The sequence below is a fragment of the Rhagoletis zephyria genome, unplaced genomic scaffold (genome assembly GCF_001687245.7).
Source record: "Rhagoletis zephyria isolate East Lansing unplaced genomic scaffold, Rhagoletis_zephyria_1.1 Rzeph_scaffold_00260, whole genome shotgun sequence".
Taxonomy (NCBI): Eukaryota; Metazoa; Arthropoda; class Insecta; order Diptera; family Tephritidae; genus Rhagoletis; species Rhagoletis zephyria.
The window spans coordinates 240,221-254,088 of NW_016157344.1; the positions used below are offsets into that span (position 1 = coordinate 240,221).

The 13,868-nt window shown below is 36.4% G+C and overlaps 1 protein-coding gene and 1 long non-coding RNA gene across 11 annotated transcripts in view; one reads left to right on the forward strand and one right to left on the reverse strand.

The window, feature by feature from the left end:
• The window catches only part of Ephrin (ephrin), a 276,024-nt gene that overhangs the window by 217,925 nt on the left and 44,231 nt on the right, over positions 1-13,868 (reverse strand). The window lies entirely within an intron of this gene.
• On the forward strand, positions 10,711-11,273 carry LOC108358491 (uncharacterized). Its single transcript, XR_001846783.1, has 2 exons — positions 10,711-11,121; positions 11,233-11,273. It is a non-coding gene; the product is annotated as an uncharacterized LOC108358491 (long non-coding RNA).

Sequence of the window (13,868 nt, forward strand, 5' to 3'; positions counted from 1 at the left end):
CACAACAAATTTTAAAGTTAAAAGCTACAATTAATGGCATAGTAACATATTGGATATCTCCATTCTATCGACTAGGTCTATGGTGTCAAGTTAGCACTATATACCATATTTTTTAAAAAATGAGAGCTACACATTTTTTCTTTCCACAACAAATTTACAACATAAACACTACAATTAATGCCGTAGGTAACTTTTCCAATTTCGAAAAGTGCAGTGCTAACTTGACACACGTGTAATAATTTACTACCGCATAACTTCAGGTCTGACATCGATAACCATTTTATTAGTACCTTGTTATCTTATGGCTTTAATCAACATAATGCGATTTTGAATGATAACAGCAGAATACTCGATTTAGTATTTTCTTCTAGTGATTTAAAATTATCTTGTGAGGAATGCTTACATCCAATTTTGAGTAATAGCTTTCACCATAAGGCGATCTTTGTTAGCATAAATTTCTACTCATTTGAAAATAATGAGTCCAATCTTTTAGAGAAGCGTAACTACTCTAAGGCTGATTACGTAGCGTTAACAAATTTTTTAAACTCCATTGATTGGGCGTTTTTAAACGCCTCAAATTGTCCAACCGTCATTTATGAGATTTTGCGTGAGAATTTGAAATTCCTGTATCCGGCTATGTCCCTTTGAAAAGACCCGCGACCCGAAATAAACCACCCTGGTTTAACTCTAAACTCAGTAATTTAAAGAACATAAAAAATAAAGCTTTGAAGAAATTTAAGAAAAGTAATTCAGATGCTGATCCAATTTTTATCGCTTGAGAAAGTATTTCGACTGTCTCCATAGTTTTTTATTTAGACATTATATATATAAGTTTGAAGTTAACCTCAAATCTAATCCATCAAGTTTCTGGCACCTTATCGACTCAAGAAGGAAAATAAATGGTTTCCTCACTAGCTTGCAATACGAAGGCGTCACCTCCACAAATACATTAGATTCATGTGATTTGTTCGCAACATTTTTTCAGAAAGTCTATGAGACCCAAGCCACTTTTTTAACCCCTACGTTTACATTCACACGTTTGCCTACAATCACATCATTCCCTGTGTCAGAAGAAGGTGTTCTGTTTGCAATTTCGTCACTGAATTCGAGCGCAAAATCCGACTCTGAAGGTTTCTCACAGTTATTTTTAAACATTTCTCCAACGCAGTAGTCACTCCTATTTCCCTACTCTTTCAACAATGTCTTAATAAGGGAGTTTTTCTAAGCCAATGGAAGTTATGTACCATCGTCCCAGTTTTTAAATCCGGCGATCGTAATGGCGTCTGTAACTACAGACCCATAGTTAAGCAGAGCACTTTGGCTAAGCTGTTTGACCTTATAATCCAGGTTAAATTGTTTGATCACGTAAATAGTGTTATATCTAAATGCCAACACGGATTCTTTCCGGGAAGATCAACATGTACGAATTTAGCCTTAATAACAAAGCAAGTAATATCCGCTTTTGAAATACGTACGCAACTGGACGTTATCTATAGGGACTTTTCCAAAGCGTTCGACAAAATAATAGCTGAAATACAATGCCGGCGAACGGCGAACTCACCACAGCGAAATTCGCGCTGTCAAAATTAGAACACCCGCAAGCATATGAAATTGAACACAGCCAAAGCGAAATGCGAAGTTCGCTTGGCGGCGTTTCATGGCGATAGATTTATTTCTATCGCCCTGCTGGGCGATGACAGCTGTGCGTGCCAAAGGTGGCCGTATTTGTTTTTTGCTTTCAAAGTTTTAAAAGAAAACAACCTAAACACGACTTTTTTTGTTGTTTGAAAAATATAGCTGTGGATTCGTTAAATCTGGCTTGAAACAAATTATTTATAATAATCTTTCTTTGTTTTACATTTATATTTGTTATCATTTCCTCATTTCTAAATATGGTTTAGTTTTTTCTAAATATGGTCACCCAAATTATAAAGGCGACCAAATGGGATCAGCTGTTTTCGCTACCGCTCTAATTCTGTTTAAGTAGCCGAAATAGCTGGGCGAACGGTGAACGACAGCATCGCCCAATTCGGCGAAGTTTGCCGTTCGCCGGTATTGTATTTCAAGCATAAAGTATTGTCACTTGCGAAGCGAAAGAATTTGGCGAGGCGAACGGTTTGGCGAAGCGAATGGATAGGCGGACGCAACTTAAATATGCATTAAGAGTGTTCGCTTTTACCAGCTTGTGCAAGTTCTTCGCATCGCGCACACTTTTAATACCTTCTCTGCCTTTTAATTCGCTTCGCCAAACCGTTCGCTTCGCAAGTGACAATACCGCCCTAAACCACATCATTCTGTTGAAGAAGCTGGAGTGTCATAGCGTTAGCGGAAAATTGCTTGATTTCTTTTCAAGCTTCCTAAATCAAAGGAAACTCTTCATTAAAATTGGGTGTGCAACATCAAGAGTTATTGTCGACGCGGTGTCAGGTATACCGCAGGGTACCCATTGTGGGCCACTCCTGTTTTTGTTATTCATCAATGACCTGCCTGATTGCTTTAAGTATACTAACTGGCTATTGTTTGCTGATGATGAAAAGCTCTTCTCTGTTATATGCGACTACACAGCCAGTTGTAAAGTTCAATGTGATCTCGACGCGCTGGCACAATTGTGCAGATTAAATCAGCTACAATTGAATTAAAAATAGTGATTCTTTCATACATTTTCTAGAAAGGCTATGAATGATATTGTATACGACTATGAGTTTAATAACTGCGCATTATCCAGGTGCAATGAAATGAATGATTTGGGTGTTATCTTTGATTCCAAACTTACTTTGCAATGTTAGGGCTTATAAGAAAGAACAAAAATGAGTTCAAAGATCCATTTACTTTGAAATCACTCTATATTTCAGTAGTCAGGAGGGACCTCGAATGTTGTTCTCTAATATGAAATCCCTATTACGACATACATTCAAATAGAATAGAACGCGTACAAAAAGCTCGCATTGTGTAAGTTACCGTGGCATAGTTTCCTACCCTCTTATAATGGGAGGCGAAAGTTACTAGGATGGCAGGACTTACATGATAGAAGCATGTATTTCTCTATAATTTTTATATATAAAATTATTAATGGAAGGAAATGCGTGACACCGTCAGTAAAAAATAGTTATAAAAAACTAAGGTTATTTTTAAGCAACTTCAAACTTGCATTTTACTAATGGGCAATAAAAATTAAATTGTTTTTAATTTTTGGACAAAATTTGGACCATATAAGTGGTTTAAAGAATTATTTAATTCATGATAAAAAAAACTAAACAGCATTCTCTAATTATTATTAGAAAACTAGAAAAAATTAAACGTTTCAGTCAGATTTCTTATGGCCGTCAGCCGATAGGTGTACGGATGGTCGTCACTCCTTTGGGGGTGCCTTCCGTCCGTATGCACTGCCGTAAGTGCGGCTACACCACGCTTGCCAACCGTGGAAGTTAGCAGGACACCTTCTGAAAACCAATTAAGAAAACCAGCTAAACCCAAACTAACTATCTGATAATTTGCCGTAAATTATCCGTTGTTTATCTGTGAAAAGAATAATTTTGCCGCGGACATATTTTAAAAAATATCGCTTCTGAAAACCAATAAAGGAAACCAGCTAAACCCAAACTAACTATCTGATAATTTGCCGTAAATTATCCGTTGTTTATCTGTGAAAAGAATAATTTTGCCGCGGACATATTTTAAAAAATATCGCTTCTGAAAACCAATTAAAGAAACCAGCTAAACCCAAAGAACTATCTGATAATTTGCCGTTAATTATCCGTAAATTATCCGTGAAAAGAATAATTTTGCCGCGGACATATTTTAAAAAAATTCTGAAAACCAATTAAGGAAACCAGCTAAACCCAAACTAACTATCTGATTGATTTGCCGTAAATTATCCGTTGTTTATCCGTGAAAAGAATAATCTTGCCGTGGAAGTCAAAATCTACGGTCTATTTTTTCGCAGAAGCCCAACATTTATCCTGATCAACGACGCAAAAATTATCTCTCTCTGTCGCATGGCTTCACATGGCGAAGAATTAAACAGTATCTCTTCTCCAAGCGCTTATGTCTGTACATATTAGGGACGTTGCAAATGTGGAATTTTAGACATCCGCGGATACGAATGCGGATGTTTAAAAGCTAACATCCGCGGATTNTGGGTAAATTAGATAATTTAGGTAAATAAAAAATGGAAAGGTTAATAATTTTTAATAATCTGCCTTATCCTGAGTTTTGCCCGAAAAAAAAATTCGCCCGAAACTTTGTATTCCGCCCATAGTAAATATGTACATGAAAACCAAAAGTGAAAAGTGAACCGGTTCGGGGAAAATTAAACTCATGATAAGACTGAATGTTTTTTTAGTACTTGAATTTAAAAATTGGAACATTGTACTTAATAAAAACTTTTTGAAGGGTCGTAAATCAAACCTGCGCTACTATACAACTACTCGCTCGAGGCTACAAACTTGAAAAACTGGAGACTTGACAAAATTGTAAATTCTTTTCGATTGACACTGCAGAAGAGGACTTTCAGTTATATTTATTTATTTTTATTGCGGTGCAATAATTACTTTTTGAGAATTTCATCGGGGCTGCAAATGCCGGATGTATCCTCCTGACTTTCATCTTCACAATCTAGCATCATGGCACAATCGTTGTTTAAACACCGTTTTTTCGAAAGAATTCTTCATTCTCATCCTTTTGGTTGTTTCAGAATTTGTCACGTCATCAGCGTGCATCACGTCTGTGCACTTGCACAATATTCCAGGGACCGAAAATAACAGTTATTTTTTTCCGAATTAAATTTGGCCGTCGGCCGCTGTGGTGTAGTGGTAAGCAGTGCGCGCTTCCACCCCGCAGCACCAGGGTTCAAACCCTGGTCAAAGCAACATCGCAAAAATATAGAAAAAAAAAGTTTTTTCTTAACAGCGGTCGTCCCTCGACTTACGGATATTTAACGGCATATTATCCGTTAGGAATTTTTGCTTTGAGAAAAAGTTGTCCTGCCAACTTCAGAGAGGTTTCCATGGCGATGGCCGCGAAATAGTCAAGGGTGGTTTACCTCTGCATTAGATGTAACTAACTTGTAACTAACTACTTTTGGACATAAAATATCAATACGAAAAACAATATAATTTTTTATTTTACTTTTATTTTTTATTTTTTTTACTTTATTACATTTCATATTTGTTTTCATATTCTTCTGTAGGTGGTCCCATATTCGGACTCCGTCAGACATAACTTCAAAATGATAATATGAAATTTCGATCTTCCTTTTACTTGTCCTCAACGTGTTTGTCCAAACGCGTTTAAAGAAAACAAACTCCTTCATTACTCCTGCATTACTTGTCAACTAGTTTCAAGCTAGCTTTTTGTAGCTAACTACAAGTTATATATTTTATAGAAATCCCGCAAAAAAGCTAACTACAACGGGTTATTTTCTATCAATTGATTATTTTTTCTGCAGGACAGATCCGTATGTACTATTTAAATTTAAAGAAATAAAAAATTTTTAAAGTCAAGTTATTGGGATAATTTATGTCGCTATCAATAAATTTTTGCAGTAATCTTATCAACCGTTATGTTACGGAGTTCTTACGATTTTTTGCGGATTACATATTGAAAACAAGGTTGGTCTACTTTTTTCTAAAAGTTTAACCCATCAACTCGAACCAGAATGGGTCTTTTTGACCCACTGTTTAAAAAAATGGCTTATAGATGGTTAAAATGTCCACTAAAATATTAAGCGCCAAACTTTTCTAAGGGGAACCGAATGTAATGAAAAATAATAGTAATTTTTACCAAAAAGGGGGAACTTTAACCCTTTGTAGAAAACGTTGCGATGCGAGGGAGCAAAACCTTCCTGGGGTTTGACCACCATTAAGGAATGCTAACGTAATTTTCACACAGCCACCTAGTACTTGTATACGTATGTGGGACCCCAGAATAAAATAGCTTACAAATGTAAAAATTTGCAAAAACAAGAGTTTGCTCTTTATTTAAAGTCTGTTTAAAAAATAAAAAATAAAAATACTCAGGAAAATCAACTTGTCTTTGTTTTATCTCTAATAATTGAGGAGTTCGATGGAATGAGTTAGATGAACAGAAGCTGCTTTGGTTAAAACTGCTTTCTGAGATATTGGCGTTAAAGTTTTTGATGTGTTATAACTTTATTGTGGTTGTAGTATGGGAAAAAGTTGTATACTGCGGAAAAAAATCGTTAGATTACCAGTATTCGACCCTAATTTAACTCTAATAAATGCTTTCGATCGAAAAATATGTTACCTATGTTTTTTCTGAGTTACGCTCTTTTTGGAAAAATAAAGGAGGTCATATTCTTGTCCAGTGGCCAAAATTATGCAAAAAAAACTCCTTTAAAAAAGTAATTTTCATTTCGTAAAATTGTGTTTTTAAACGAGTAGTATTTAGGGTGACAGGTAATAAGGTCAATGGAAATAAGGTCAATTGACTGGTGCGAAATAAAGTCAATTGACATTATTACCATTTTAAAAACGAAATAAAATCCATTGACATTATTTCTCTTTCAAGCATTAAATTTGTTTAGCTTCGCGGCGGCCCGCGTCAGCGTGGCACACCGCGCGACCGGCGCGCAAACTACGTCACGCTACGCCGCGGCCCCCTGGCCCCCCTTCCCCGTCTCCCGCCATGCTGTAACGTAGGTAGATTTATTTTTTGTATACGTTGAAATAAAACTTGTATATATTTTAAACATCTAGGGCTTATATTCAATAAAATACCCTCTATCTGCATACATTTCACAAAGATGAGATTCTGATGTAAAAATCCACCTAAGCTTTAACTGTCATCAGTGATATTAATGCTACCTTATATAACGACAGGTAATAAGTCCCAGACGGTTTCTAAAATCACAAATTAGTTTTTGTGCAAATTCCAGACAGAGGGTATTAATGAATTCAAGCCCTCGATATTTCACATTTTTATATATGTAAGTTATTAGAAGCAGGGATGCCAACTTGGCTCAAACCGTGCCATTTGTCCCTATTTTACTTCAAATGGCCCTTAATTTTTTCAATTTGGCACAAAGTGCCGAAATGGCACTTTTGTAAAAAAAATTACATTTCAATACATTTTTGTGAAATCCTTTGCGTGCACTTCTTTTTCTTAACTAAACGTTTCTAATTTATAAAGGTTTATCTTATTTTATCATTGCACTTTTGTTTGGAAAATGTAGCTTTATTTTATTGCTAAATGTGAATGATTAAAAGGAATGACACCTTTTTTGGCACTTTTATTTTTCTATTTGGCACATTTTAACACTTGTTTATCCTCAATATGGTACCTCATAANTTGGTTTCTTTTCCACCTTAGACATTCCGAATTCGTTCAAAATATGCTAATTTAAAACACAGAATTCTTTCAGTGTTCCTCCGGGGTTTTTGGACATGGACTGTTTCTTCAATTTAATAGTGTTCGCTTTATTTTTGTGGAAACGAAACATGTTTTGCAAGTTATGCATCATTTCTAAACTCTTTCTTCAAATATTTCTCGTATTCCAGCTGTGCGCAGGCGTTTAGTTTTTCGCATCGTGTTTTTACATATTCGTAATTTAAATTTTTTAATAAAATCAAATTGTGGTAGTTCATGATTGTGTGAGAATTAATATCACAATACTGAGGATTTGACAATAACCTTTTTCATCTATTAAAAAACAACACTTTTATATGAATCGACATACTTTAAGTATTGTTGACGCTATTTCCATTTGAATGAGGAAATAGCGTCAATGACTTTATTTCCAAATTTTTGTTGACTTTATTTCGCTTTTGAAAAGGTAATAATGTCATTTGACTTCATTTCGCACAAGGGTGGGAAATAAAGTCAATTGGCCTTATTTCAATTGACCTTATTACCTGTCACCGTACAACATATACCATACAACATGAAAATTTTGTACAAAATTCCTTAGGCGCCGAACGCCGCCACCGCCGCCGCCGCGCCGATAATGACGATGGCTGCTTAAAGAAGACGAGATTTTGTACCAACTTCAAACTAACACTTAGTTGTATTAAATTGCCAACTTGTATGCAAACTTCTAAGTTTTGCACAAAGTCTAGAAATTTGTGTTTATGTTTTTTGTAGTATGAACGATATTTTTATGAAAAATTCGCGGAAAATTTTAAATAAAATCGTTCCATACATTGTGAAATATTCTCTGTGCCAATAATTTAGTGCGGACTGTATATATAGAAATTTATAATTTGGTGTGATTTTTATTGCAATACTAGCCCATTCCCGCTTGTTTCGCGGCACGTGATAATAACTTTTGCGTTGGTCGATGCCAAAATAGCGTTGAAACGCAAAAACGGTTTGCAAATTAAAAATTCTTAGTTTAGGTTGAAACTACTAAATAAATAGCAGAACCTTCCCCACACATAGCGCTGTTATACCATATAAAATACTAATCCCTTTCGATGTCATGAGCTTTACCGACGATCTTATTTTCACCTGTAGGGTCTCTGCCAATTGTGCGTAATCTTTTTCAATAATTTTGCAACTACAACATTGGTCCGATGCGTTATATAGGCCAATCAAAGTCTTTATAAGTTTTCTGTTAAAAGAGGGCCAAAAATCATCGATGTTTCCCAGGACGAAAAGTTTTCCCGAACATTGGCTAAATGAGTCAGTTCTTGAATATCGTTCAAATGAAGCCATTGATACAGCTACCGTGTTCTTTCTTGGACGGATGTGGTCGACTCTTTCCTTGCTAATTTGCCACTTTTAAAATTCGCCTTAATATTTAGTCATCCAAGGACATATGTACATATGTATATTAATTTGATCTATAAACCTGCTGCTATAACGGTCGGCCCGAGCAATTTCATCAGGGTGCGCTTACTCAATTTCGCAGTCTTTCTATGTATTACAGGACGTTAGCATAAGCGGTTCCATAGATAAGCGATATAAGAAGTTCAGTTTTCAAGGGAGGTGCCACGCCCCCTTTTCCAACACCTACCACTTTTCGCCAAAAGTTCGGTATTGGTAACATAAGTAGGTGTGTAAAATTCCAGGGCGTTAGCATAAGCGGTTCCAGAGATAAGCGATATGAGAACTTCAGCTTTTATGGGAGGTGCCACGCCTCCTTCTCCATTACCTACCATTTTTCACCAAAATTACGGTATTGATAACATAAGTAGCTGTGTCGAATTTCAGGACGTCAGCATAAGCGGTTCCAGAGATAAGCGATATGAGAAGTTCAGTTTGTATGAGAGGTGCCACGCCCTCTATTCCCTTACCTACCAATTTTTGCCCAAAGTATGGTATTGATAACGTAAGAAGCTGTGTCAAATTTCAGGACGTCACCATAAGCGCTTCCAAAAATAAGCGATATTAGAAGTTCATTGTGTATTGGAAGTGGCACGTAGCGGTCATACGAAATACATTTCAATTTTATGTGTACATATAGTATATCCTTCTCACGGTGTTACGAATATCCCGATCCCACCGCCTCCTATCGTGTAAATTTTTAGTCCAAATATTTATTTTCAACTGGCTAACATATGTTCTAAATATGAGCCAAATCAGCAAGTAAATGCAATTTTATTAAAACTTTCCTGACCCCTGCGCCACCTAGAGAGCAAATTTTTGGTGCGAATATTTCTTTTCGAAGTACTGATATATGTTCCCAATATGAACCAAATCGGTCCAGCCGTTTAGTAGTTTAGAGACATACAATATACAGAAAACTCTATGGAATTGTGAAATTTGTACGTCGCAGGTTTCTTAATTTTTTGGCAACAACAACAAAAAGTTTCGAATTTTTTAAAATCGAAAAACCTTCCACACTGAAGGTCCAAAAAAGTACTTTTTACAGAATTGAAATCGGTTCAGCCGTTTGGTCAGGCATTGCCGTCATACTAAAAACATTTCATTTTTTAGATTAATTAATTGGTAAGACGTCTCCACAACACAAACAAAAATAACATAAACAAAAAAAACACAAACAACAATACCACAAACAAAAATGTCACACTCATAAATATCATACACATAAATGACACATTTAAATAATAACCCGGAACCAACAACTTAATGAAGGTTATAATCACTAAGTGCGGCCGAAGGCCGCCTACGCTGGAAGGTGTTCTCTGCAAAAGGTGTTCAGCCCCGTTACTTCGCAAAACAGAAATAGAATTCTACTTAGTGAGGGTTATAATCCCTAAGCGCAGCCGAAGGCCGCCTACGTAGGAAGGTGTTCTCTGCCAAAGGTGTTCGGCCCCTTTTCTTCGCAAAACAGAAAGAGAATTCTACTTTGTGAGGGTTATAATCCCTAAGCGCAGCCGAAGGCCGCCTACGTAGGAAGGTGTTCTCTGCCAAAGGTGTTCGGCCCCTTTTCTTCGCAAAACAGAAAGAGAATTCTACTTTGTGAGGGTTATAATCCCTAAGCGCAACCGAAGGCCGCCTACGCAGAAAGGTGTTCTCTGACGAAGGTTCGGAGAATGCTACTTAGTGAGGGTTATAATCCCTAAGTGCTGCAGAAGGCCGCCTACGCAGAAAAGTGTTACAAAACAGAAGGATAATTCTACATTGTGAGGGTTATAATCCCGAATAATGTTCTATGCAAAAGTGTTCAGCGCCTTTTCTTCGCAAAACAGAAAGAGAATTCTACTTAGTGAGGGTTATAATCCCTAAATGCGGCCGAAGGCCGCCTACGCAGAAAGGTGTTCTATGCAAAAGGTGTTCAGCGCCTTTTCTTCGAAAAACAGAAAGAGAGTTCTACTTAGTGAGGGTTATAATACCTAAACGCTGCCGAAGGCCGTCTACACAGAAAGGCGTTATCTGCAAAAGTTGTTCAGCCCCTCCTCTTCGCAAAACAGAAAGAGAATTCTACTTAGTGAGGGTTATAGTCCCTGAATGCGGCCGAAGGCAGCCTACGCAGAAAGGTGTTCTCTGCAAAAGGTGTTCAGCCCCTTTTCTTCGCAAAACAGAAAGATAATGCTACTTAGTGAGGGTTATAATCCCTAAATGCGGCGGAAGGCCGCCTTCGCAGAAAGGCTTTCTCTGCAAAATGTGTTCAGCCTCTTTTCTTCGCAAAACAAAGAGAGTTCTACTTTGTAAGGGTTATAATCCCTAAGTGCGGCCGAAGGCCGCCTACGCAGAAAGGTGTTCTCTGCAAAATGTGTTCAGCCCCTTTTCTTATCAAAACAGAAAGATAATTCTAATTTGTGAGGGTTATAAACCCTAAGCGCAGCCGAAGGCTGCCTAAGCAGAAAGCTGTTCTCTGCAAAAGGTATTCAGCTCATTTTCTTCGCAAATAAAGTGGCAGCACTCATTTTCTTCCATCTTATTTATATTAATTTTACAAAATTGGTGTACCCAAGTAATGTTGGACCAGCATATGGCTGGAAGATCGATTGCATCGAAGAAGAGTAAAACTTATCGAGATGTAGATACTAGACTAGAAATTATTGTGGCAAGGTATGATTCTGGCGGTTATCTACTGCAGTATATTAAAGCTGTTGCATATAATCTTTCTTCATAAGTTAATGTTGATTAGCGTAATAGATGAAGTAAATGCAAAGTAATAAAATAAAGTTCAAAGCATATTATTATTCGTGGTATCATTTACTTGTGTTATTTATGTGTATGATATTTATTGGTGGTATTTTTGTTCGTGTTATTTTTGTGTGTTATTTTTATTTATGCTGTTTTTGCTTGTGTTGTGGAGACATGGAACCGTCTATAAGCGACCATCAGGTCAAGGTGAAGGGAAAGTGTTTTCAGTTCTGGCTTTAATTCAAGCCTAAGGGCCAGTTTCTCAAAGTCTGGTTAACACTAACTACAGGATAAACATCGTTATCGACTCCCTGTTATATGCTATGGAGTCGATCACGTCGATAACGATGTTTAACCTGCAGTTAGTATTAACCAGATATTGAGAAAATGACCCTTAGGCTTGAATTAAAGCCAGAACTCTCAACTACTGTACCTGAAAACACTTTCCCTTCATCTTGACCTGATGCTCGCTTATAGACATTTATTGAACCAAAAAAAATATGGAAGAAAATGCGTAACACTATACAAAATTCTCTAAATATTGTGATTTAATAGTTTGAAATTTTGATGACCATTTTTTGAAGTTTCGTTAATTTTTGTGAAATATTGTGCGAGCTTTGAAACTTTTATTTATGTGGCTGCTGTTATAAATGAAAATTATTTAAAACTAGCAGACCCGGCGAACTTCGTCCCACCGAAAATTGTATTTTTAATTTAAACATTTTAGTCCAACAGCTTCGCCAACAATCCACATTATCGATTTGTACTGGCACATTCATCGGCTAAGACTATGGTTTGGTGGTCGTTTGCCGCCTTAAATAACCGAACGAAAGTATTATGTCCATAAGAAATTCCCTTGTAGCAACAATGATCCGGATCTATAGTGAATGTGCCCTGAAAACTTTAACTTATAGGTGGTGGCAATTTCAAAATGAATGCGTATCCTTGTTCAAGAGAAATACAATATACATAAATAGACTGAGATGAAATACTTTAAAAGCCAGTTTCGCGATAGGAATTTAAGTGAAAAATTATTTTTTTCTGTCAGGTTCTATTACCTTGTTTATACCAACACATAAAGCGCCTTGTCCCAGTTCGATGTGATTCAAAACGGAAGCATAAACCAACTTTCAATACGCTCAGAAATTCAAAAGTGTATTGACTCGAATTTGTTTTCAAATCGCTTTTTTATTTCTCACATCGGTTAGAAAACAGGTATAAACAATTACTCATTTGACACGAAGTGAAAAAAGGCTGGTTTTCTTTATACGGACCGTTTTAAATCTGAATTATTATTATAACAAATTTGAATTCTTGTCCGCTTCCATTTCGGTCCACCGCGCAAATTAATTCTTTAAGAAATATCGAATAAAAATAACCATATTGTTTACTTTTGAATACGGTTTCAGCAAGTGCGCTATAACGACACAGGTATAAATGTTTGAAAGAAATGTGTGTTGAGTCAAATCAGCTTTTTGTTAATGCGGTTCTTGCGTATGCATAAACAAGGTATATATAAAATTCAATTAAGAAAATAAATTTTCATTAAATTGCTTCCATGAAACTGGCTTTTAAGGTATTTCGACAGATGGTGATTTGAGATTTACCACTGCACAACTCAACCCTGGTTTCTTCGAATGAAGCTTTAACGCATAATAATATTGGCAAATCACATCCATTGGGCCAATCGTAATACACGAGAGTTCGATATACTAAATGGTGCAACAGGTCGATTTAGTCTGACATTTACGGCACCTTTTTTAGTAACAACTCCACCTCAGCACCACCTGGCAATTGGACTACCTTTACCGTTTCCAATACATGTTTTGAATATTCGCCAAATCAGATCATAAAAAAGATTTTAAGTAATAACTCAACTCCAGCGCCAACTGGCGGATTAAATTGTGAAACTAAACTATCCAGAGACCCATTTAGGACAGAAGAATTATATACACATTCAAAGATAAGTAAAAGTCAGTATGTTTGTATTTTTCAAGCCCTCTTTTCACAGAGCCCATTTTTCTCAATGAGTATGGGATTAATTTCCTATATCCCCATACGAAGTGTTCCAGTACTGTACCATGAACCCTTTTAGAGATATTCAATATGAAATTCGGCTTGTATGGTAGGTGCCACGTCCTGTTTTGCAATAGCTCCATATTTTCTCCATGACTATGCGATTAATTTCATATATCACCACACCAAGTTCCAGTACACTACCACGAACAATTCTAGAGATATGCAATAAGAAAAATTCGACTTGTATGGGAGGTGCCGCGCCCGTATAAAGTTCCAGTACTCTACCATGAACACTTCCAGAGATACTTATTATGAAATATTCGGTTTGTATGGGA